Raw genomic sequence first — 21,954 nt, 5'->3', positions numbered from 1 at the left:
TTTGTTTTTTTGTTTGTTTGTTTTTGGTTTTTTGTTGGGGAAGGTGTTCGTTTTGGGGGGGGTTTTTTTTGAGACAGTTTTGCTCCTGTCGCCCAAGCTAGAGTGCCATGGTGCGATCTCGGTTCACTGCAACCTCCACCTCCCAGGTTCAAGCAATTCTCCTGCCAAAGCCTCCCGAGGGATTACAGGCATTCACCACCATGCCCAGCTAATTCATATATTTTTAGTAAAGACGGGGTTCACCATGTTGGCCAGGCTGGTCTCGAACTCCTGACCTCAAGTCATCCACCCACCTCAACTCCCAAAGTGCTGGGATTACAGGCATGAGCCACCACATCCGGCCATTTTCGGGGGGGCTTTTTTTGAGATGGGTCTCCCTCTGTCATCCAGGCTGGAGTACAGTGGTGCCATCACAGCTCACTGTAGCCTTGACCTCCTGGGCTCAAGCAATCCTCCCATCTCAGCCTCCTGAGTAGCTGGGATACAGACACATGCCACCACACCCACCTAATTTACTTATTTATTTTTGTAGAAATGGGGTCTTGCTGTGTTGTGTTGCCTAGGCTGGTCTCAAACTCCTGCGCTCAAGCAGTCCTCCCACCTCAGCCTCCCAAAGTGCTGGGATTACAGGCATGAACCACCACACCCAGTCTACAACCAGTTCTTGTTCCCAGCTTTCTCTGTGTGGTAGTACTAATCTTACGGCCAACAACCAGAGAATCTTACGTAGTTGAAAATTTCTTAAGGGGTGACCTACTTCAGACTCCTGCCTCATCTAGGAAACCATTGACAACATGATTAAGATCCAAGGCTCTAACTCAGTATTATAGGGTTCAAATCCTGGCCATACTATTTGCAATGGATTCATGAGCAAGTAACTTCACTCTTCCATGCCTTGGTTTCAATGTGGTTACTGATAGAACCTATTTCATGTGGCTGGAATGAGGAATACATGAAACAATACATGTAAAGCACTTAGCCCAGTACTCAGCACATAGTAAACAATTAATGTTAGCCATGAATATTAGTAAGCAGATATTTATCCATTTTTTCTTAAACTCTGCCAGTGCTAGCACTCACACAACTCTTCAGGGCAGCTCATTCCAACAGTGGATATTTGTCATTTTTTGAAAAGTCTCAATTCCTTCAACAGACATTCCTCAGGTGTTCACTATATACCAAGCATGTTCTAGAGCATGAGAACAAAGGGATGACTGAAAACAGTGTTTGTCCTCAGAAAGTCCCTAATCTAGCAACAGAACTCAGTGCCAGGTGGCCTGTGACTGTCCGTCCCTCTCAGCCCATTTGGAGGTGACTCTTGCTTCTCTCATGACAGATCAGCTTTCACTACCCACCGCCAGGGACATGACCAAGGAGGTTCCTCTTCTCTACCCCTAAGCAGCGAGTCCATAGGCTCCCTAGAGAGTTCAGTCATCTCTTCTGGGGCAAGTCACCTAGCCGCAGTGAACCTCCATTTGCTTATCTCGAAATGGGAGTCAATAATCCCTGCCCTATTGATGTCATTGGATTGTCATAAAAATGACATCATTATGTAAAGGTCTTTGCAACCTCCCAAGTACTCTATAATGATGAGATACTCCTTATATTAAACCAAAGAAAGAAATGACTCTCCTAAAGATGGAATTTTAGACATCAGTAAGCAAGGGAAGATCTTTTGGTTGGGAGCTAATAAAGTGGTTAAGAGAAGAAATTTACTAAGCCCCAGATCAGACTTATAAGGACAAGACTAGACTGAGTCAACCACGCCTCCAGCATTGCTCCTAAAAATCTTATTGGAGGCCATATATTGTGCTGGAGGATCACCAAGGTTTAGGTCCAGACAGACAGAACTAGAGTCAAAATGCCTTATCAACCACTTACTAGTTTGATGACTGTGTGCAAGTTCCTTAATCTAAGCTATATGAATGAGGAGTATATGAAACAGTACATGTTAGCCATTAATATTAGTAAGCAGATATTTACCCGTTTTTTTTCTTAAACTCGGCGAGTGCTAGGAATCACACAACTCTTCAGGGCCGCTAGTTCCAACACTGGATAGTCATCATTTTTGGAAAAGTCTCAGTTCCTTCAACAAACATTTCTCAGGTGTCCACTATATACCAAGCATGTTCTAGAGCATGAGAACAAAGGGATGCCTGAAAATAGAGTATTTGGCCTCATAAAGTTCCTAGTCTAGCACGGGAGCTCAGCATCATTTGTAAATCAGATTCTCTCTCCTTGGAATTTGAATTAGAACTGAGGGACACTCGAAGAGTCTGGACTGTCTTCTGAGCAGAGAATAAAAAGTAGCTATCATCTGCCCACCACAGACATGAAAAAACAAGGAAGACAGTTTGCAGAGAGGAGAGAATGAAACAGGAATATAGAGAGAAGCAGAGAAAGAAATGCATCTTCCCATCTCGTCATGAGCTTCCACTTCCAGGTAAGCAGAACTGCCAGAGACTCAACTAAATTCCTGCCTTAGGCTCCCAGGGAACACCCTGAACTTTTTGTTTTGTTTTGTTTTGGGTTTTTTGAGATGGTGTCTTGCCTTTCACCCAGACTGGAGTATAGTGGTGCGATCACAGCTCACTGCGGTCAGGTGACCCTCCCACCACAGCCTCCAAAGCCGCTGGGACTACAGGTGTGCACCACCACGCCTGGCTAATTTTTGTTTTTGTTTTTGTTTTTTGAGACAGGATCTCACTCTATTGCCCAGGCTGGAGTGCAGTGGCACAGTCTTGGCTCACTGCAACCTCTGTCCCCCAGGTTTAAGCAATTCTCCTACCTCAGCCTCCCAAGTAGCTGGGATTACAGGCACGCACCACCATGCCCAGCTAATTTTTGTATTTTTCGTGGAGACAGGGTTTCACCATGTTGGCCAGGATGGTCTCAGATCTCTTGACCTCGTGATCTGCCCATCTCGGCCTCCCGAAGTGTCGGGATTACAGGCGTGAGCCACCCCGCCTGGCCTAATTTTTGTATTTTTTTGTAGAGTTGGGGTTTTGCCATGTTTCCAAGGCTGGTCTGGAACTCCTGGACTCACACAGTCTGCCCACCTTGGCCTCCCAAAGTACTAGGATTACAGGAGTCAGCCATCGCACCCAGCCTGAACTTTTAAAATAAACTGTTTCTTATGCTTAAGTTAGGTCCAGTCAGTTTTTATTCTTGCAAGCTGGGATAGTTCACAGTTTCTCCTTAGCACTCCTCTGTTTTCTTGATTAGTGTCTCTTGGAGTTCCAGAAAACTGTCCAGGCATTTGCAAGTGGGACTTTAAAAGCCTATCTTTTACACTCAGATGAAAGGCAGTAGGAAGTAGGAACAGATTCTCCAACACTTTGGAGGCATGTTAGCACCTTTCTAAATTATGGAGGAGTGAACTGCCAAATTTCATTCATCATTACTGATAATTATTGTGAACCAATCCAGCCAAAAGAATTCTGAACAGACACTTTACAAACCTATGCCAAATTAAATTGACCATACCAGGCTTATCACATTGAAATATTTATTTTAAATAGCCTTAAAATTATAATTATGTTAATTGTTTTATTAAAATCAAGAGAGAAAACTAACCATTTATCAAACTGCTGAGACTGCTAAAAGATTATATAAATAAGACACACTTAGTAAATATTTTTCATTCCATTCAAGAAAGGCTTTTGTGGCCAAGTGCCATGGCTCACACCTGTAATACCAGCATTTTGGGAGGCCGAGGCAGACAGATCACTTGAGGTCAGGAGTTTGAGACTAGCGTAGCCAACACTGTGAAACCCCATCTCTACTAAAAATACAAAATGAGCTTGGTGTGGTGGTGAACGCCTGTAGTCCCAGCTACTCTGGAGGCTGAGGAAGGAGAATTGCTTGAACGCAGGAGGCAGAGGTTGCAGTGAGCCGAGATTGCACCACTGCACTCCAGCCTAAGCAACAGAGCAAGACTCCATCTCAAAAAAAAAAAGAAAGAAAGTCTTTTGAAATTAATTTGTTGCAGACATCATTGATTTCCTGCCGCAGATCCATCTTACTCTCTTCGTTATTCTCAGAACCCCAATTTTGTTCAGATATTCAACCTCCTTCAAGTGGCCATGTGTTTCAGGGGAAGGCTAGACCTACCCCAGCTCCAGAGGTTGGGTCATAATTGATTCCTCTTATAAATGGTTTATTCTTGGGCACAGAACACAGCTCTAGCCAGTGAGGTGTAAGAGTTGAGGGCTTGAGGGAAAGATTTTGCCTTCCCAAGAGAAATACAAATGAACAGATGGTCTTGTCTTTTTCTGGGTGTTGTCATTTGTGACCATAAAGGCAAACAAAGCTAACACCAAGAATAGCAAAAGAGAAGGGTAAAAGAACATACATGAGGTTTTTGAGTCACCGAATTAACCAACAGGCACCACCTACCATCCCCTACCCCCAGACCACTTATGTGATCATAATAAATGCCTTTAATATTTAACACAATTTAAACTTGAGATTTCTGTGGCTTGGGGCTGAAAAGCATCTTAACTGGTACTGTTATATCTAACAATCTCTTTAAAATGATGGTACCATTTGGCAATTTCTAACAGTCTTATATGCATTCAGAAATAAGTAAAAATAATCGTACAACTATCCCCCTACTTCCCTTAAAAGTCCCATATGTTCCAAGAAAGAAAATGTCTTCGAAATCTTCACTCTTGTCACCTGCTGTTTTGTACATACAATGTACCAACATAGGGCCCTGCCCACTTCATTCCGCCTCCACAGAATTCTGTCCAGGGACACTCTGTTAAAACTGTATTTGGAGAATTTCCTTCCTTCTATGCCCACTATTATTGTGTATGACTGCTTTTTTGGGCTTTTTTCACTCTCTTGTTCTTTCCCCATCTTTAGCTTCTGAATTAAGAGTTTTCATTTCCCTTAATGGTCCTTAATAGGGTTGTTTGTTACTGTTCTTGTTGTTGTTGTTGTTGTTGTTAATTGGCATCAGAACTTTTTTTGACCGAAACATCTTTCAACAGGAGGAATCCATTTTTCTGTCAATGTATCCCAGGTGGCTAACTTTCATTATGCTCAGGTTGATGATTCATGAATGGTAGTTTTCCTTCTAAACAAGCGTTGCCATGATGGGTGAGTAATGGTACGTTTGCTATATTCCAAAGACTGAGGGAATAAAACAGATTCCACCCACATGATAATAGGGTTAATTTGACTTGACATATATAGATTGAAGGTTGTTTATTTGTTGGCTTGATTTCCATAGCCTAGTCTTTTTTGGCTAAGGAGGTATCTTCTAGTCCCAAGTTATTTCTATTCATACATCCATTCAAACAAATTTGCCGTTGTCTCCAGGTTCTGTTTCTTATGATAAATTTTTAGAAACCCCAGGCTAATCAAGAAACTCTCAAAATAGGAAGTGAACCAACAACATTTATACTTATAGCTCTTTATGTGCTTGAGGCAACATTCAGGAATATTCTTTCCCTACCCTTGTTCTCTCAAACTCTACCTCTTTACCTTAATCTACCTCTCTCCTCACCCTCTGTATTTTTCTCCTCAAAGGTATGCACAAGTGCTTCCGTGCCATTTTCACAGCCCTGTGTGCTAGAAAACCTGCCTACACGTTTGCTTTTAAATGAGGTAGTACACTTTGCCAGCTTCACTATTTTCTTTCTTGTGCTATTATTCCTTTTTTACCCAAAAATTTGGCCCCATTTTTTATGAAATTAGTAGTTATGATTTGACACTTAGAGAGATACAAGCAATTAAGTAATGTATTCTTTTGAAGTTCTTCAAAGATGACATTCAGTAAAATCCCTAGCTTTGATATTTATCCCAAACTCCAGAACCGCATATCCAATCACTGTCTTCTTCATTTTGTATCCCACAGACTGGTCAAATTTAACAAATGAAACATGTATCCACTCTACTACCCCACTCTTACCTGCTTCTTCTTTGGCATTGTGCGTCATGGTTAATGGCTCTACTATCCATCTCAATATGCAAACCAGAAACCTAACTTCATTCAGCATGCTAAACCATTTCACATCTAAAATATGTCTAGACCCTGTCCTTTCCTCTCCTTCCTACTGATATTACCAAGTATTACTTAGCCTTTTAGTTCACTGTCCCACCTCTAGTTTTGCCCTGCTCTAAGCTAACAGAATGATCTTCCTTATCCCATCCCTCATCCCATTACCATCTCCATGAAGACTTTCCAGCCCCCACTTTCATCCCTGCAGAATGGATTGCCTTATCTAGTGTGGCCCCTAGTGCTCTGGAGGGATTTTCATTATGGGGAAGTAACATAGCCCTTAGTGGTTACAAGGTACATTTTCTGAAGACAGAACATCAGAATTTGAATCCTGGTTTTACCACTTACCAGCTGCAAGTTACCAAATCTCTGTTCCTCAATTTCCTCTTCTATAAAATAGCACTAATCAGTAGTACTTCTTGGAGTCGATGGGAGAATTAAGAAAGATGATACATGCTGGCACTTAGCGCATGCCTGGCACATGGTATTGATATACACCCAATAAGTTATCATCATCATCATTATTATAGAAAATCTACGACTTTCACTGCACTAACTTGTTTATATTTTTCTTTACTAGGCTTTGAGTTCCTTGTACCTAATTCATCTTTGTAACCCAGCACCTAGCACTGGCCTGAAAAGTAGGAGACACTCCATACATATTTTTTGATTGAATCATCAGGTTACTGCTTGGCTTATAACTCCTCACTGGCTCCTGATTGCCTGCGGAATAAGATACATACTTTTTCAGCTTGGGCAACATAGTGAGACTCCATCTCTACAAAAACATTACAAAATTAGCTGGGCAGTAGCTGGGTCACACACCTGTTGTCCCCACTACTTGGGAGGCTGTGGTGAGAGGATTGTTTGGGCTCTAGAGGTTGAGAGAGACCCTGTCTCAAAACAAAACAAAACAAAACACTGTACTCTTTAGCCTGATTTATGCACCTATTCAGCTTAATCTTCTCCTATACTCTAAGCAAGATCACTTGCAGTTGCCTGGACATTTCCTTCAATCAGGAATGTCTTTCCAAGCCCTTTCCCCAAACTTGGTGAACCTTTTTTTACGTATAAGACCTTAATCAAGTATCTTTTCCTTTAAAATCATTCCTGACCCTTTTATAGGTGGCCGGCAAGTCTAGAAACATAGGCACATACATAATAAATGGTTTGTTGGTTTTATATTATAATACACAATGAAATAATATATTTGCATTGCCTGATTTCATGGCCACCCTATAGCTAGAACTGATCCCTCCTCCTCCTTCACGCCATTAGCCCCTTTTATGAAACACTGATTAGCTGGGACAGAATATAGCACACAGAGGTTCTGCTTTATTCATCTTTGTATCTCAATCACCCAGCCCCATGATTGGCACAGACAGGCACTCAACAAATATTTGTTGAATTAATAAAACGTAAGTAAATATTTATGGATTATCGTTCTATAGGCCAAGAAAAACTGCCACCCATTTAATCATTGATAGTGAATATCCCTAATCCCCCTACATTCATTTTCATCACTGCTGCTCTGGGTGTTCAATGAAGCAAAATACTTGGCATGTGCCTTGGTGACCTCATTTTGCATTTATTGCCTTCAGCTTTCATTCATGGTTAAAACATGTTTCTTGAACAAATATTTTCATTTTTAAAAAAGGAAAATTTTAAGGAAAAGTATCTGCTTTAATCAGTCAACATTATTTGAAATTCTTTTTCTTTAAGAAGAAAAATATTCAGCCTGGCACGGTGGCTCACGCCTATAATCGTAACACTTTGAGAGGCCAAGGTGGGCAGATACCTGAGGTCAGGAGTTCAAGACCAGCCTGGCCAACATGGTGAAACCCCGTCCCTACTAAAAATACAAAAATTAGCCAGACGTGGTGGCCCATGCCTGTAATCCCAGCTACTCGGGAGGCTGAGGCAAGAGAATCACTTGAAACCAGGAGGCAGAGGTTGCAGTGAGCTGAGATCATGCCATTGCACTCCAGTCTGGGCAACAGAGAAAGACTCCATCTCAAAAAACAAAAAACAAACAAACAAAATATCGATAGAGTAATAGGCATATAAAATATTTCAAAATTAATGATATAATGAAGTATGAATGTTGAATGTTCATTTTAGTAAGAGCCAATTAAAACTTGACCAGATAAAAACATTTCTGTTAAGGGCAACTTGAATTTATACTGGCTGTTGGAGCTCATGTACGTGGTTGTAGTCAGACCATGTGGTATTTTCTATAAGCACGCGCGCACACACACACACACACACCCCTGTAGCAGATTCCTCTGGCTCAGTTTTGGACTGGCAAAATCCAAGTCAGTCTCCTCTTAGCAAATTCTCCAGTGAAATAATATTCCTTAAAGATGACATTCAGCTAGAAAAATAAATGTTTAACATGACAGTTTCATGACATAGTCTGTGAAATTGAAGACAGCCCCTGGCTAATGATGATACCCACGTTGTCAGATCCATGTTTTGCAGTCAAACACTCACTGATCTAATAAGGGAACCATTTAGAGGTTCTCTGTGCTTTAATAATGACTCATTGTCCTGGGAATCTTCACTCTCTATGAGAATAAGCCCTGGAGTGGCTCACAATTTGATGGTCACTATGACAACTCTGAAGCTTTCAGAGATGCTCTGGTTTTGTCGGCGGGTGGTTATGTGTTGATCTGATTTTGAAGGAGTGTTGCAATGGAGAGGTAATACCGCCATCACTTATTGAAATCTAAAGTAAAATTATTGCCATCCAATAAAATATTACTCTCTTCACCATTAATCCAACCTATAAAAGGCATCTTGCAATATGAGCCATAATATTTAGTCATGGCACAATAGTATCCAGGCTAGGAGTGCCAAGTTGGCATTTGAAACCTCTCAGAAGAAGTTGTTAAATGATATAGGGTGATCAAAAAAATAATTGAACACTTCCAAAATATATTTGTCAGTAACCAGGTAATTCAGAATCATGTATGAGCCAAAGTGCGAGTGACCTTCTCAATGTCTATGGAAAGTGTTAGGTTGTGATCATGTTTATATTAATATTTGTACGTGTTCAATTCTTTTTTAATCTTTCTGTACAATAGTATGAGTGTGATATTAGTATATAATCTGAGATCCAAACATCCCACAAAATGGGATTTAGTTGGTCTTTGAAACCCCTGAAATTATATGCAAAAATATTGTATAGTTGAAAGTTAAAATTATTTAATTTTATCCCATATTATAATTTGTCTTTATGTAATAACATGGAATCGATAAAAATTTTCATTAACAAATTTTACGATGATGTAATTACTTAATTGCTAAGTTAATCTTAAATTTAATTTAGAGTTTAATAAACTTCTACAGTTTTTAAAGTACATAGTAGACATATTAAAAATGTGTTATCATATTAAGTACAGTATATAACCTTGGCTGTTGTGGCACCATTATCATCATTCCTGCTGTGGGACCCAGGGCCATTCCTAGCCCATAGAAAAATCTTTCTAATTCATACAGATTTTAAGAAGGCTCCTAAATGCCCTTCTTTTGGTGGGAATGAGTCAGTCCTGCAGTGAGAAGCATTGTTTAGTATGTAGACTTGATTTCAAACTCTTTTCATGCTCTCAGCTTGGTACCTATGTTCAGTGCACAAAATAAGCAACTATACACAGCAGCCCCACTGGGACCTCAATGAAAATAAGAAGAGACTATGACTCTTCAATACTTTTACTAATTAAAATACCTCGAACAGAGAGCAAGACATGCTCATCAATTAAAAAAATAAGACACTCAGCCAGGCACAGTAGCTCACACCTGTAATCCTAGCACTTTGGGAGGCCAAAGCAGGCTAATCACTTTGAGCTCAGGAGTTCAAGACCAGCCTGGGCAACATGGTGAAACCCTGTCTCTAAAAAAAGAAATACAAAAATTACCCGGGCATGGTGGCTCGTGCCTGTGGTCCCAGCTACTCGGGAGGCCGAAGTGGGAGGATAGCTTGAGCTGGGAAGTGGATGTTGCAGTGAGCCAAGATCACGCCACTGCACTCCAGCCTGGGTGGCCGAGCGACACTCTATCTCAAAAAAAGAAACTATATTTAGTTATGAAACTGCTTTTACAAAAATTATAACTGAGAAAATTATGACAGCGAAAGATCTGACCTAACTGACTCCATCTTGCTTCTAACCTCCAAGCTGTCGTAGTTAATTCCTGGGGGTAGGCAGAACTAACTTTGGGAGGAACTTAGTTTATAGTTTAACTTTGAAACAAAGGATGATAACAGCCCTTTCCCAAAACAAACCCCCTTTCTGCCTGGGGACTAGATTGCCCTTGCAGGATTAACACATTAGACACAAGATTAGAAATTGTGGTTTAGGAGTATGCAGCTGGAGGCTGCAAGATTCTGAACCTCCCCAAATTGCTCCTGGAGATAACAACACTGCTGTAAAACCTAAAAGCAGTGCTTGAGGCATTTTGCAGACCCTCAGTGGATCAGTACTCAGTGGATTAGCTGGCACCACCCAGATGGATAAACTGGCTCATCTGGTCTTCTGGCCCCACCCAGGAAATGATTCAGCACAAGAGGACAGCTTTGACTCCCTGTGATTTAATCTGTGACCCAGCCAATCAGCACACCCCACTTTCCAACCCACTACCCACCAAATTGTCCTTAAAAACGCTGATGCCTGAGTTTCTGGGGAGACTGATTTGAGTAATAATAAAACTCCAGTCTCCTGTACAGCTGGCTCTGCATGAATTAAACTCTTTCTCTATTCCAATTTCCCTGTCTTGATAAATCGGCTCTGTCTGGGTGGCAGGCAAGGAGAACCCATTTGGAGGTTACAGTTGATTCTATGCTCCACATGTTTTAACAGTTTAATATCTCTGAAATTGAAAGGTCTTACAGTGCCATATCCATTCTGACACTCAATAAATTGTATATAATGAATATATTCATTGAGAAAAAAAGATTAAAGAAATGAAATAATCCTAACTTCTATTTGTATTGTGTTTTCCTCAGAATAATAGGTCATTTCCTACTTGAAAGATGATACGGTATAGGTCTATCAGAGTATTTTCCCTTGTCCTCTGTTTTCAAAGACTCCTTAGACTAAAATAATCCCTCTTCAACCCCAAAGCAGTTTGCTTACACTCTTGTGACCTTATATTCTGCTTTGCACTGTAAGTGTATTTTACTTTTCTCACCTGCTAAACCATAAGCTCCTACAGTGCTTGGCCTTTGGACTTTTCTCTTCATTACGCCATTGGCCAGCAGTGTGACCACATGGAAGCAGCATGGACTTTGATGCCAGGGTGATGTGTGTCCAGATCTAAGCCCTGCTGTCTACTAGCTTAGTGATCTTAGGCAAGTTATTTAATCTCTGAGAGTCCCATTTCCTCATTTGTAAAATGAGGATGGTCATACTTAATCCATGGAATTGGTTCAAAGGTTTAAAAATGAGCCAGGTTGTAAAGGATTGGCACTTGGCAGGTTCTTTGTAACTGATTATCACTATTTTTCAGAGACAGCATAAATTTTGGAATCAGATTCAAATCCTGGCTTGGTCACTTGATATGTCTCTAACTACAAGTTACTTCTCTAAGTCTCAGCTCTAAGTGCCATGAAGGTCAAGATCTTGTCTGTGGTGTTTACTGTTGTCTCCTTAGTATCTAACACAGATCCTGACACATGGTTGTTGAATGAACCAATACATGAATGAAAAATGAAGATAATTTCTTACCACACTATTGTGAGAATTCTAAAAAATCTACACTCTCTATCTACCACTTACAGTTAAAATGCCCACTACACAGTAGGCCACAATAACTGATTTTTGATGCTCAAAACAAATGAATATAAGAAAATAGGATACATATTATGAATGCCGTGGGCATTCATGCCTCTATAGTTATCATGTAATTATAGGAGTAGGCAATAAGAGGACGTGGCTAAATGGCTGGCCTGATGACTAATATCTTCTAGTATTAAATTGTGTTCATACCGCCAACACAACACTATTAAAGGCAGCAAGAATCACTTGTTTGTTTAGTAAATATGTATCGAGCACATAGGATGTGGAGGATGCCAAAATGGATGAAATATTTATGAACAAGTACATCTATGTCAAGAACAGCATGTGGAGATGCTTGCTTTCTAAGAATTGAGGCCTCAGATGACTGGAGTTTCCGTATAAAGAAGATTCCAAAAAGATCATAATGAATAGACAGAATGCTTGGCAGCCCCTTTCTTTAATTCAAATACTACTTTCATAACGGTGACATTTCTGCTTCCACTCGTTTAGGCAGAAAGAGTAATCCCAATGACCTTTGGTCATCAATGTAGATAGTAGAGAAACAGATTATGGAGGTTAGGACAAGGGAGTTTCCTACTGCCCTGGATATTTCCCTCCCAGTATTGCAATAGGATGGGAAGGAGGACTGCATAGATGTGAGGAATAGGTGGCGGGATGGTGAACTGCAGTTGTGAGTCTAAAGATAAATGATCACACCACACCTCATCCAGAACCTGGCTTCTAGGTGATTTCACCTAAAATATTCCAAACTGATGCATGTCATGCTTATTCTGCAACATAGATAAGAGAGTAGACGCTGTAGGTAGTAGTAAAGTCCTATTTCTCAAGAGGAGAAAAAGTCCTGAACCGTTATGCTGAATTATCAAATTTGAATTTTGTTACCACATATTTATATATTGAGACCAATCAATCTTAATTCAATATATATAATATGACATATAGTTAAAACAATAGTATATGTCTTCATATAATAATTTCTAGCCAAAAGAGCTAGACAGTAACCTCCTAGCCTAGCCTTAAGCTTCCTTAGCTCCCTTTGTGCCCTGTAAAGCACTAATGGTATAAGTAGCTTTCTGGACACAACAGGAAACACAGGATACTGGTAGTAACAGCAATACAGCTTGAAAAATAATAAGCAGAAAACATTCTAGGATCAAGGACACATGAAGAAAAGAAAGAGGGAGGGGAGGAGAAGGATGAGGCAAGAAAGAAGAAGAAAGGAAAGAAATAATAAGTTCCATTCATCTCAAGGAGTAATTATGTAAAACCTTGAGCCAGAGGAGCTCTGAGGAATGGTCCTTCCACCCTCACTGGCCTTTGGGGAGCCTCTGTATCAATTAGCTGGGGAACATGGTGCTGACCTATATGAAACTCGATGCTGGGAGAATCTTCTACATCAGGCCCCAGGCTGTATGAGTACCCCAGGCCACTTCTGGTGGAGTAGCAAGCCGCAATAGGTGATCCTTCTGGCTCCCTAAAGGGAGGACTAAAGTCTGGTCCACCCACTTGGTCAACCCCAAAATGAACAGAGACAGAAAGGGGATGAAAAGTAGTTAGGAATGAACATGTGTGTGGAAGGGAAGCAGGGAATTAGCCCCATTCCTGGACATGAGCTCATGAAGGTTTATTCTGGGTAGGCCAGATGTGAAAGACTTCTCTATTTTCTAGTGTTTCCAAGGCAACAAAAATCAGGGCTCATGTCATTTGTGATGAAAAGGAAGTTTAGACTTTTACCAGGTTCTCCTTCCTAGGTACTTCTGAAAATCCCCAAGGAATGCTCACCTGTTCCACACATCTGCCCTCGCTACTGCTTGTCCCCTCAGCTAGGAGCAAAGAGCTAGACTGCTGCTCCAGTGTTCAGCAGACCACCCCTGGCCGTCTCAGAACCATCTTCCAGGTTGCTGTCAGGCTTCCCTGTCTGCTGTATTCCCGGCACCGACACACATCCATCCCTGAATCCCCAAAGTACCACAACAATCAGGAGGCTTGGGATAACAGAAGGGAATTATGATATAGAAAACAGCATTTTCCTAAAAAAGAATTGGGCTCCCAAATCCTTCACCTGCCTCAGGTTGCATCTTTTCTACGTTGCTGATTACAATTTTTTGCTATGCTTGGCTCCTAACTCCCTCTGTGGAATGATAGTGGGCAGCTCCAAGTCCTTTTATCCAAAAAAAAGCCCTTGGGGCTCTGTAAGTGCTGTAAACCCCACCACACCTCTGATTTGTATCTGCCAACATGGAACAGATGTGGAGAGGATGAAGAAGTAGGAAGAAGCTGAGAAGAAGGGAGACGAGAAAGATCTGACTGAAATATCAGCACTATGCTCTATGGCTCAGAAGTGTCTTCTAATAGCAACATTCTATATTTTATTTATATAACAACTTTTCTCATGAGTTACCCTCTTATAAGAAAAACTGAAGGACTATCAATAGAAAACTTAACCAAGCTGCAATTTTTGTAACATGACGTTGCAGAGTATGTTCTTTTTTTAGGAAGATGCTAGGCCTGCCTTATCCCAAAAGAAAAAAGAACATGGTAAGACTGCCTTGTTTATTGAGATTACTAAAATATTAAATTGATATCATGAGTCCAATTTTAGTGTGTCTGAGTGAGAATCTGTTGAAGCAGACGGGACATTATGGGAAGAAATCTTAGAAAGTAAAAATTAGATTTTTCATACACAGAGTAACAGCTGCTCAGATAGCAGGAAAATCCTTAGAAGCCATTTATCAGGCGGCAGTGCGGTGAACAACAACGAAGACAATTCTTCTCTCAGATGAGAGAATGGGCCAACACACCTCTGACTGCAGATGACAGCATGCTGTGTTCCAGATATTGGAACTATCAGATAACTGATGTTCAAGGGTTTATACTTCTTAATGAACATTCTAGACTGCAAATTGCCTTTGACTTAACGTGACCAAAAGCAGAATTCTAAAGTGTAATCACATGCTGGATGTGCCCAATGGCTATGATACAGAGTGATGTGTGCATATGCCAGTGGTTTCTGTAGGTACAAGACATGCCAAACACAACTGAATAGACAGGTCTGAGATTAGGCAAGTGCTTTAAAGTAGAAAAAGCCACAATTGGGATAAAAACAATGCAAGAATATGGGTGATAAACAAGAAAGTACAATGGAGTAATTGCAACTAAGGCAACTCAATTGGTAGATAGGTCTAAGAACCAAAGAGTTCAGACATTTGTAAATGATTTCCTTGCTTTTGGACAGACAGGTCAAAGTTACTTTTCTGAACTATAAAGATATGTTGGGAGATGAATTTTAGAGGAAGTAAAGGGCCACTCCAAAGTAAAACTGTCAAGTTGATAAAGTCTATTGTCATGATGACAATAGCTTTTGAGAAGAGGATTGACATGATGTCAACGTTTTGTTTTTAGGAAGATTAATCTACTGGTAATAAGATGACTTGACAGGGGACGGGCAGGGTGGATTCAGGTTTTGTGTGTCTGAAGCTAATACCAGCTTTAAAAGGGTAGAGGCTCTGTTTAAGGAAAATAATACAGATTCAAGTATACAAAGTTGCTAGGGCCCTTCCCAGAACCTTTGAATGGCTTCATGCAAGGAAGGGAGTCTGAAGGTTAAGTTTCCTTTCCTTCAATATAAACCACCTCATAAGCAGATGATAATAAGTCACTAACACTCTCACCCTCATCTTGCCAGCCACGCAAGTGAGAACCCTAGGAGTCATCTTTTATCCTTCATCTTATTTCCTCTTCAGTCACCAAGCCATGCCCATCTAATTTCCTAAATATTTCTCAAGTTCATTTCTTTCTTCATTCTTAATGCCAGTACCTTAGATCTACGTGTTGCTGCCTCTTAACTACTCCATTGCAAATAGCTTTTCCAAACTGGTTCCCTGTTTCCACCCCGTTTACCTCCTAGAGACCTATCCTTCACCCAGCCACCCAGAATACTCTACCTGTGGGTAGATCTGATAATCTCACACTTCTGGTTAATACTCTTCATTAAAGCTTCATCAGGAGAAGGCCCAAGCCTCCATAGCATTATAAGCAAAGCCTGTGTGATCTCGAACTCCTTTGTCAGCTCAGCTCTTGACACCCTTGCTTTGCACTTCTCACATGTCAACACAATACTGCATTTCCGGCAAATGCCTTGAAAGTTTTTACATCTGGACTTTTGGTTCCTGACTGACCTCTTGGCTGAGAATTATCTCCCTTTTCCCTCATCCCTCCTCCTTCCAAACTCTCTTTACTGGGCTCACCTTTTCCTGGGGATCTTCATAGAGACCCACCCCTCTGCTCCAATCAAGCCGGTGAGGTGCCTTCCTCTGTAATGCCACATACAGTGCTCCATCAAGGCACTCAGCACCCTGTGTTAAAAGGACCTGTTTATAGCTGCCTTTCCCTCTCCTCTCCAGACTGTGATCTCCTTGGGAATAGGAGCCACATCTGATGCATTTTTGTATCCCCAGCACTTCGCAGAATGTGGGTCTCACTAGATATTTTTGAATGAGTGAACAAATTAATGATGAAATCAAGCACTACATGAGTTATTCTCTGTGATAGAGTATAGAAAGATAAGAGATAGTTCTGGGGTATGTCTAAGCTTGTGAGTAGGAGAAAGAAAAGAAATCAATTAAACACAGGAGATAGAATTATTAGTAAAAGGGATCAATAGCTATTGTTTATGTTGTTTTTCTATTTATCATCAAGTTAAGTTTATACAATGAATGCATATTACTTTTTAAAAATGAAATAAAGGAGTTTATTAGGGTAATTTAATTGCTAAGCTACTGAGACAAAAGGACCACAAAATAGAATGATGAAAATGTAGTGTAAATGTAATTCTCTCACATGTAAAAGTCCAGTGGTTATCAGTTTAGGACTGGCAGAGGAGCGTTGCTGTCCTCAACATGCTAGCCCTGCCACCTTAACAGCAACTGCTTCTACTGTGGTTCGAATGAGTCCCCCAAAGTTCATGTGTTGGAAACTTAATCCCCAATGCAACAGGATTGTGGGGTGTGGCCTAATTGGAGGTGTTTAGGTCATGAGGGCTCTGCCCTAATAAATGGATTAATGTCATTATCTTGAGAGTCAGTTTGTTATGAAAGTAAATTCAACCCCCTCTTGCCTTCTCTTGCACACTCTTTTGCCTTGTGATGCCTTCTGTCATGTTTTGATTGCAAACCAAAAGTATCTGAGACAGGTCTCGTTCAATTTAGAAAGCTTATTTTGCCAAGGTTAAGGACACACCTGTGTCACAGCCTCAGGAGTTTCTGACAACATATGCCCAAAGTGATTGGGGTATAGCTTGGTTTTATACATTTTAGGGAGACATGAGACATAAATCAATGCATGTAAGATATACATTGGTTCAGTCCAGAAAGGCGTGACAACTCAAGGAGCGGGGGCCTCCAGGTCATTGGTAAATTTAAAGGTTTTATGATTGGCAGTGGGTTGGAGGAGTTATTACCAATAGAAAGAAATGACTGGGTTACAATAAGAAGTTGTGGAGACTAAGGTTTTATCATGCAGATGATGCCTCCAGGTAGCAGGCTTCAGGGAGAATAGATTGTAAATAGATTGTAAATTCTTATCAGACTCAAAAGAGTCTGTTCTATCAGTAATTACAAAAAGGATGAGGGCATAATGAGACATGTCTGGATCCCACTTCCCATCATGGCCTGAACTAATTTTTCAGGTTAACTTTGGAATCCCCTTGGTCAAGAGGAGGGGTCCATTCAGATGGTTGGCAGGACTTATAATTGTATTTTTGGTTTACATGATGCGGCAAGAAGGCCCTCACAAGATGTGGCCCCTCATTCTTGGCTTTACCAGTCTCTGGAACTATAAGCCAAATAAACTTCTCATGTTTATAAGTTACTACCCATTCTGTGCTATTCTGTTATAGCAACACGAAACAGACTAAAATCTTCCAACCAGTGGTGAGAACAAAAGACGAGTGACAGGACAAGTAGTCAGCTTAAGGGAAGGCATAAGTTGCCCCCACTCCTGGCCAAGTGCCCATTCTCAACTGCAAGGGAGACTGGGGAATGTAGTTTCTAGCTAAGTCTCCACAGCTAAAATATGAGACAAGTTCATTTTTATTTTTATTTTTTTAAGGACAGGTTTCACCCTGTCACCCATGCTGGAGGGCAGTGGTGTAATCATAACTCACTGTAGCCTTGAACTCCAGGCTCAAGTGTCCTCCCACCTCAGTCTCCCAAGTAGCTGGGATTACAGGAGTGAACCACCACACCTGGCTGAAAGTTTTATGCATGAAAGGAAGGAGAGAGGAATACCAAAGACAAGTGGCCTGATGTAAAGTCTTTTGTTTCTACAAAATGAGAAAGAAAGAGAATGTTTTAGCAAAAGCCAGATTTCATGGGATTAAGAGTTTTGGGGCAGCGAACAAATGAAGATGAAAAAGTGCAGATATTTATTCAGATTTAACAGTAAACAGAGAAAACAGGATGATGACAAGAAAGAACTAGAGTAATAGGTGGTGGTGGTTTTGTTTGTTTTGTGTTTCTTGAAGGTGTAGTGCCCGAGTGTATTAGTCAGGGTTCTCCAGAGAGACAGAACTAATAGGATATATGAAAGGGGATATATTAGGGGGATTTGACTCATATGATCACAGAGGTAGAGAAGTCCCACAACAGGCCATCTGTCAGCTGGAGAACCAGAGAGCTGGTAGTGTGGCTCAGTCCAAATCCAGAACCCTCAAAACCAGGGAAGCCAACAGTGCAACCCTTAGTCCAAGGTCAAAGGTCCAACAGCCCCTGAGAAGCCTCTGATGCAAGTTGTAGAGTCCAAAAGCCGAAGAACCTGGAATTGGATGTCCAAGGGCAGGAGGAGAAAAGGTGTCCTGCTCCAGAAGGGAGAGAGAGAGAATCTCCCCTCCTTCTACCTGTTTGTGCTAGCTAGGACCCCAGCCCACATTGGATGGTGCCCACCCGCATGGAGGGCAGATCTTCCTCATTCAGTCCACTGACTCCCAAATCAATCATCTCTGGAAAACCTCACAAATAAACCCAGAAGCGATGCCTTACCAGCCATCTACACATTCCTCCATTCAGTCAAGTTGGCATCTAAAATTTACCATCACACTGAGTATGTTTGAAGATGTCAGTGAAGAGAAAGATAAAAAACTGACATTTGGCTGGGCATGGTGCCACAGCTATAATCTCAGCTACTTGGGAGGCTGAGGCAGGAAGATTGCCTGAGCCCAGGAGTTTGAGGCTGCAGTGAGCTAAAATCATGCCAACACTGCACTCTGGCCTGGGCAACAGAGTGAGATGCTCTCTCAAAAAAACAAAACAAAACAAAACCTGACAATCACCCAAGTGCTGTAGAATACATATTCTTTTCATCAGTACATGGAGCATTCTCCAGAATCGACCACATCTTAGACCACAGGACAAATATCAATACATTCAAAAAGGTAGAAGTCATATCTCATATCTTTTCTGACCACAAAGGAATAAAATGAGAAATCAATAAAACAAGAGGAACCTCAGAAAATACAGAAGGACATGAATATTAAACAACATGCTCGTGAACTACCAATGGGTCAATGAAGAAATTAAGAATTAAAAAATTTTTTGAAACAGGCCGGGCACGGTGGCTCAGGCCTGCAATCCCAGCACTTTAGGAGGCTGAGGTGGGTGGATCACTTGAGGTCAGGAGTTCGAGACCAGCCTGGCCAACATGGTGAAATCCCATCTCTGCTAAAAATACAAAAATTAGCTGGCGTGGTGGCAGGCGCTTGTAGTCCCAGCTACTTGGGAGGCTGAGGCAGGAGAATCGCTAGAACCTGGGAAGTGGAGGTTGCAGTGAGCCAAGATCACACCATTGCACTCCAGCCTGGGTGACAAGAGCGAAACTCTGTCTCAAAAAAAAAGAAAGAAAGAACAAAATACTATCATAATCTTTACCTTCCCTTCACCAGACACTCCCTACACAGCAAGCTGACTCTGTGCTGACTTAGAAGCTCCAGAGCACCAGATTACCTTAAGACAGCACAGTCAATTTACAATTTACAAAAGTATGCCTGCAACAGAACTCTCTCCACCTGGAGAGCATCTCCAGACAATGGCCACTTTACAACCTAGCTCTGCCTGCAATGGTGCCAGCTGGACCGCGGGGTAGATAAGACACCATAAGTGGTCAAGTAGACCCCCACCTGCTGGCTCCCTCCCCTGCATGCTGTTCATGCCAAGTCCCCCTTTAAAAGCCCCTGCTGTCTGCCCCCAAAGCAAAGCAGTATCGTTAAAGGGAAGAACCTGTATTTCTTCTCATAAGCTAAGCTTTGGAATAAATCACTTTCTTTATACCAGATCCGCTCTTGTTAATTGGATTCTGCAAGCAGCGAGCAACTGAACCTGCGTTTCAGTCACAGTATGGCAGATGCCTCTTCAGTCACACTGAATTCACACTTGTCCCCTGGTGGCTGGAAGAATCCAGATATACATGATAAATCCATGGAACACATACATGAAAAATGGAGTTAACAAAGCATGTCGATCTTGAAAAGATGTTAGGTGAGCAATCCTATAGGTGGGACCCTATGTGGCCACAAAGGGCCAGAGGTTTTAACTACTTTGATTTTCTACCAAGAGCTCATGCTTCCCTCCCTCTATCCTTCCCTCCTCATCACCTTCCCGACCCACTATTTGCTTTTAATTTTCTCCATGTTCTCCTGCATATGATCACCTTCTGGTTTTTGTTTAATCTCAAAGAGACATTTCTAATCTCTGCCAAGGTACCCACCAGTTACCGGGTTAAGAGCATGGACTCTTAACTCAAAAGGCTTGAGTAGCATCTTAGTCTTTGAGCAGTGTAACATCTTTAAGCCTCCGTTTTCTCATATGCAAATGGAGATGATAATACCTACCTTGTGATCAGCTTCTGAGAATTAAATGGGAGGTCCGTGTAAAGTTCTTCGCATAATGTTGGCACCTAGTGATCACCAATAAATGTTAACTTTATGTAACAGTGCTACCAGATAAAGCAGCTGACATCAGCCCAAAGCTTGACCAGTTCAGGCTATTGGCTCAAGTAAAATAATAAAGAAACATTAAATACTGGGATGAATTACACACATCCCTCTGGAACAACCTTTAACTATATAGACCTTGAATGAACCAGGAGCCAGAAGGAGTGCAGTCTGGTTTTAACAGCAGTCAGCCTTGGTAGGGCCTCCTGGGGTTGGCCTTCACAACAATAGGAAGTGCTGAGTCATCCTGCCCCCGGGGTAGGGTGGGGAAGCAGGCAGAAATCCTTCATGGCAGGCCTCCGAGCAAGCATTCCAGGGCCTACTCTGTCCACTCTGGTCTCCTGACCCATTTACAGCTGACCTTCTCTTTGTCACAACCCTATTTATTCTCCCATCTCTCGCCCACTGATCCAACTGGTTTTTTTCCTTCTCTGGACTCAGACCTCCTGATCCCAGTTCTTGAGATCCAGCCAAATGGTCAGGTGTTCTTATAAACACCTGAAAATTTTCTACTTTGAATCAGGGGATGACCTGAGCAGGAAAAGTACTAACTTTCTTGCTGGGAACATTGCTCCCATTCTTCTTTTAAGAGTTAAATAAGAGGGAGGAAAAAGCAAGTAAAAGATCTGCACAAAGTGGAAACATAAAAATGAAGCTAAGGGGGAAAATTAGATGTGTTTTCTAGAAGATAGATGGAGCACAACTCTTATTAATTTCCTAATCTTGTCTGTGCAATCCAAGGGCATTGCCAGAGTTGTACAGATGGCTTGCCATCTATTCTGTTATAAATTTTCCCCATAATAAGTATCAATTTTGGTAACTAATTGACCCTAGCTTTCTGCTATAGGACTGTGAGATTAATGGTTTGTTCTGATTGTCAGGATGCAGAGCTCTGCAGCAGACTGCAGGTGTCATTAGTTAGAGAGCTGGTCAACACAGAAAAGGAGCAACACAGGAAACACATTTCAACATCTTCGGTCACTGGGGAACCTGAATTGGCAAAAACACTTGCCCTTTGAAGTCTTGAATATACCATCCCCCACCCCATGTTTCCATCTAAGCCCCCCACTTCCTGTTTCCTCCCTTGTCAAATGTGGCGTTGTTAGAAGTCTCATGCAGGAGGACTGAGTGGTCATACTCAGTCCCCACTGATCCTCTTGCAACCT

General features: G+C 41.5%; 1 protein-coding gene across 3 annotated transcripts in view; it reads right to left on the bottom strand.

Annotated features, from left to right (window-relative positions):
- The window catches only part of IFRD1 (interferon-related developmental regulator 1), a 55,615-nt gene extending 34,184 nt beyond the window's left edge, over positions 1 to 21,431 (bottom strand). For 2 of the 3 annotated variants that reach the window (XM_011999210.1, XM_011999212.1), the window contains exon 1: positions 20,687 to 21,431. The gene's annotated coding sequence lies outside the window, so the exon portion shown is untranslated. The remainder of the gene's footprint in view (positions 1 to 20,686) is intronic. The other variant, XM_011999211.1, reaches the window with a different exon arrangement.
- Between the last annotated feature and the right edge of the window lie 523 nt (positions 21,432 to 21,954).

This window comes from Mandrillus leucophaeus, unplaced genomic scaffold (assembly GCF_000951045.1).
Source record: "Mandrillus leucophaeus isolate KB7577 unplaced genomic scaffold, Mleu.le_1.0 Scaffold588, whole genome shotgun sequence".
Classification (NCBI taxonomy): domain Eukaryota; kingdom Metazoa; phylum Chordata; class Mammalia; order Primates; family Cercopithecidae; genus Mandrillus; species Mandrillus leucophaeus.
This window is presented reverse-complemented; position numbering and strand designations above follow the sequence as displayed.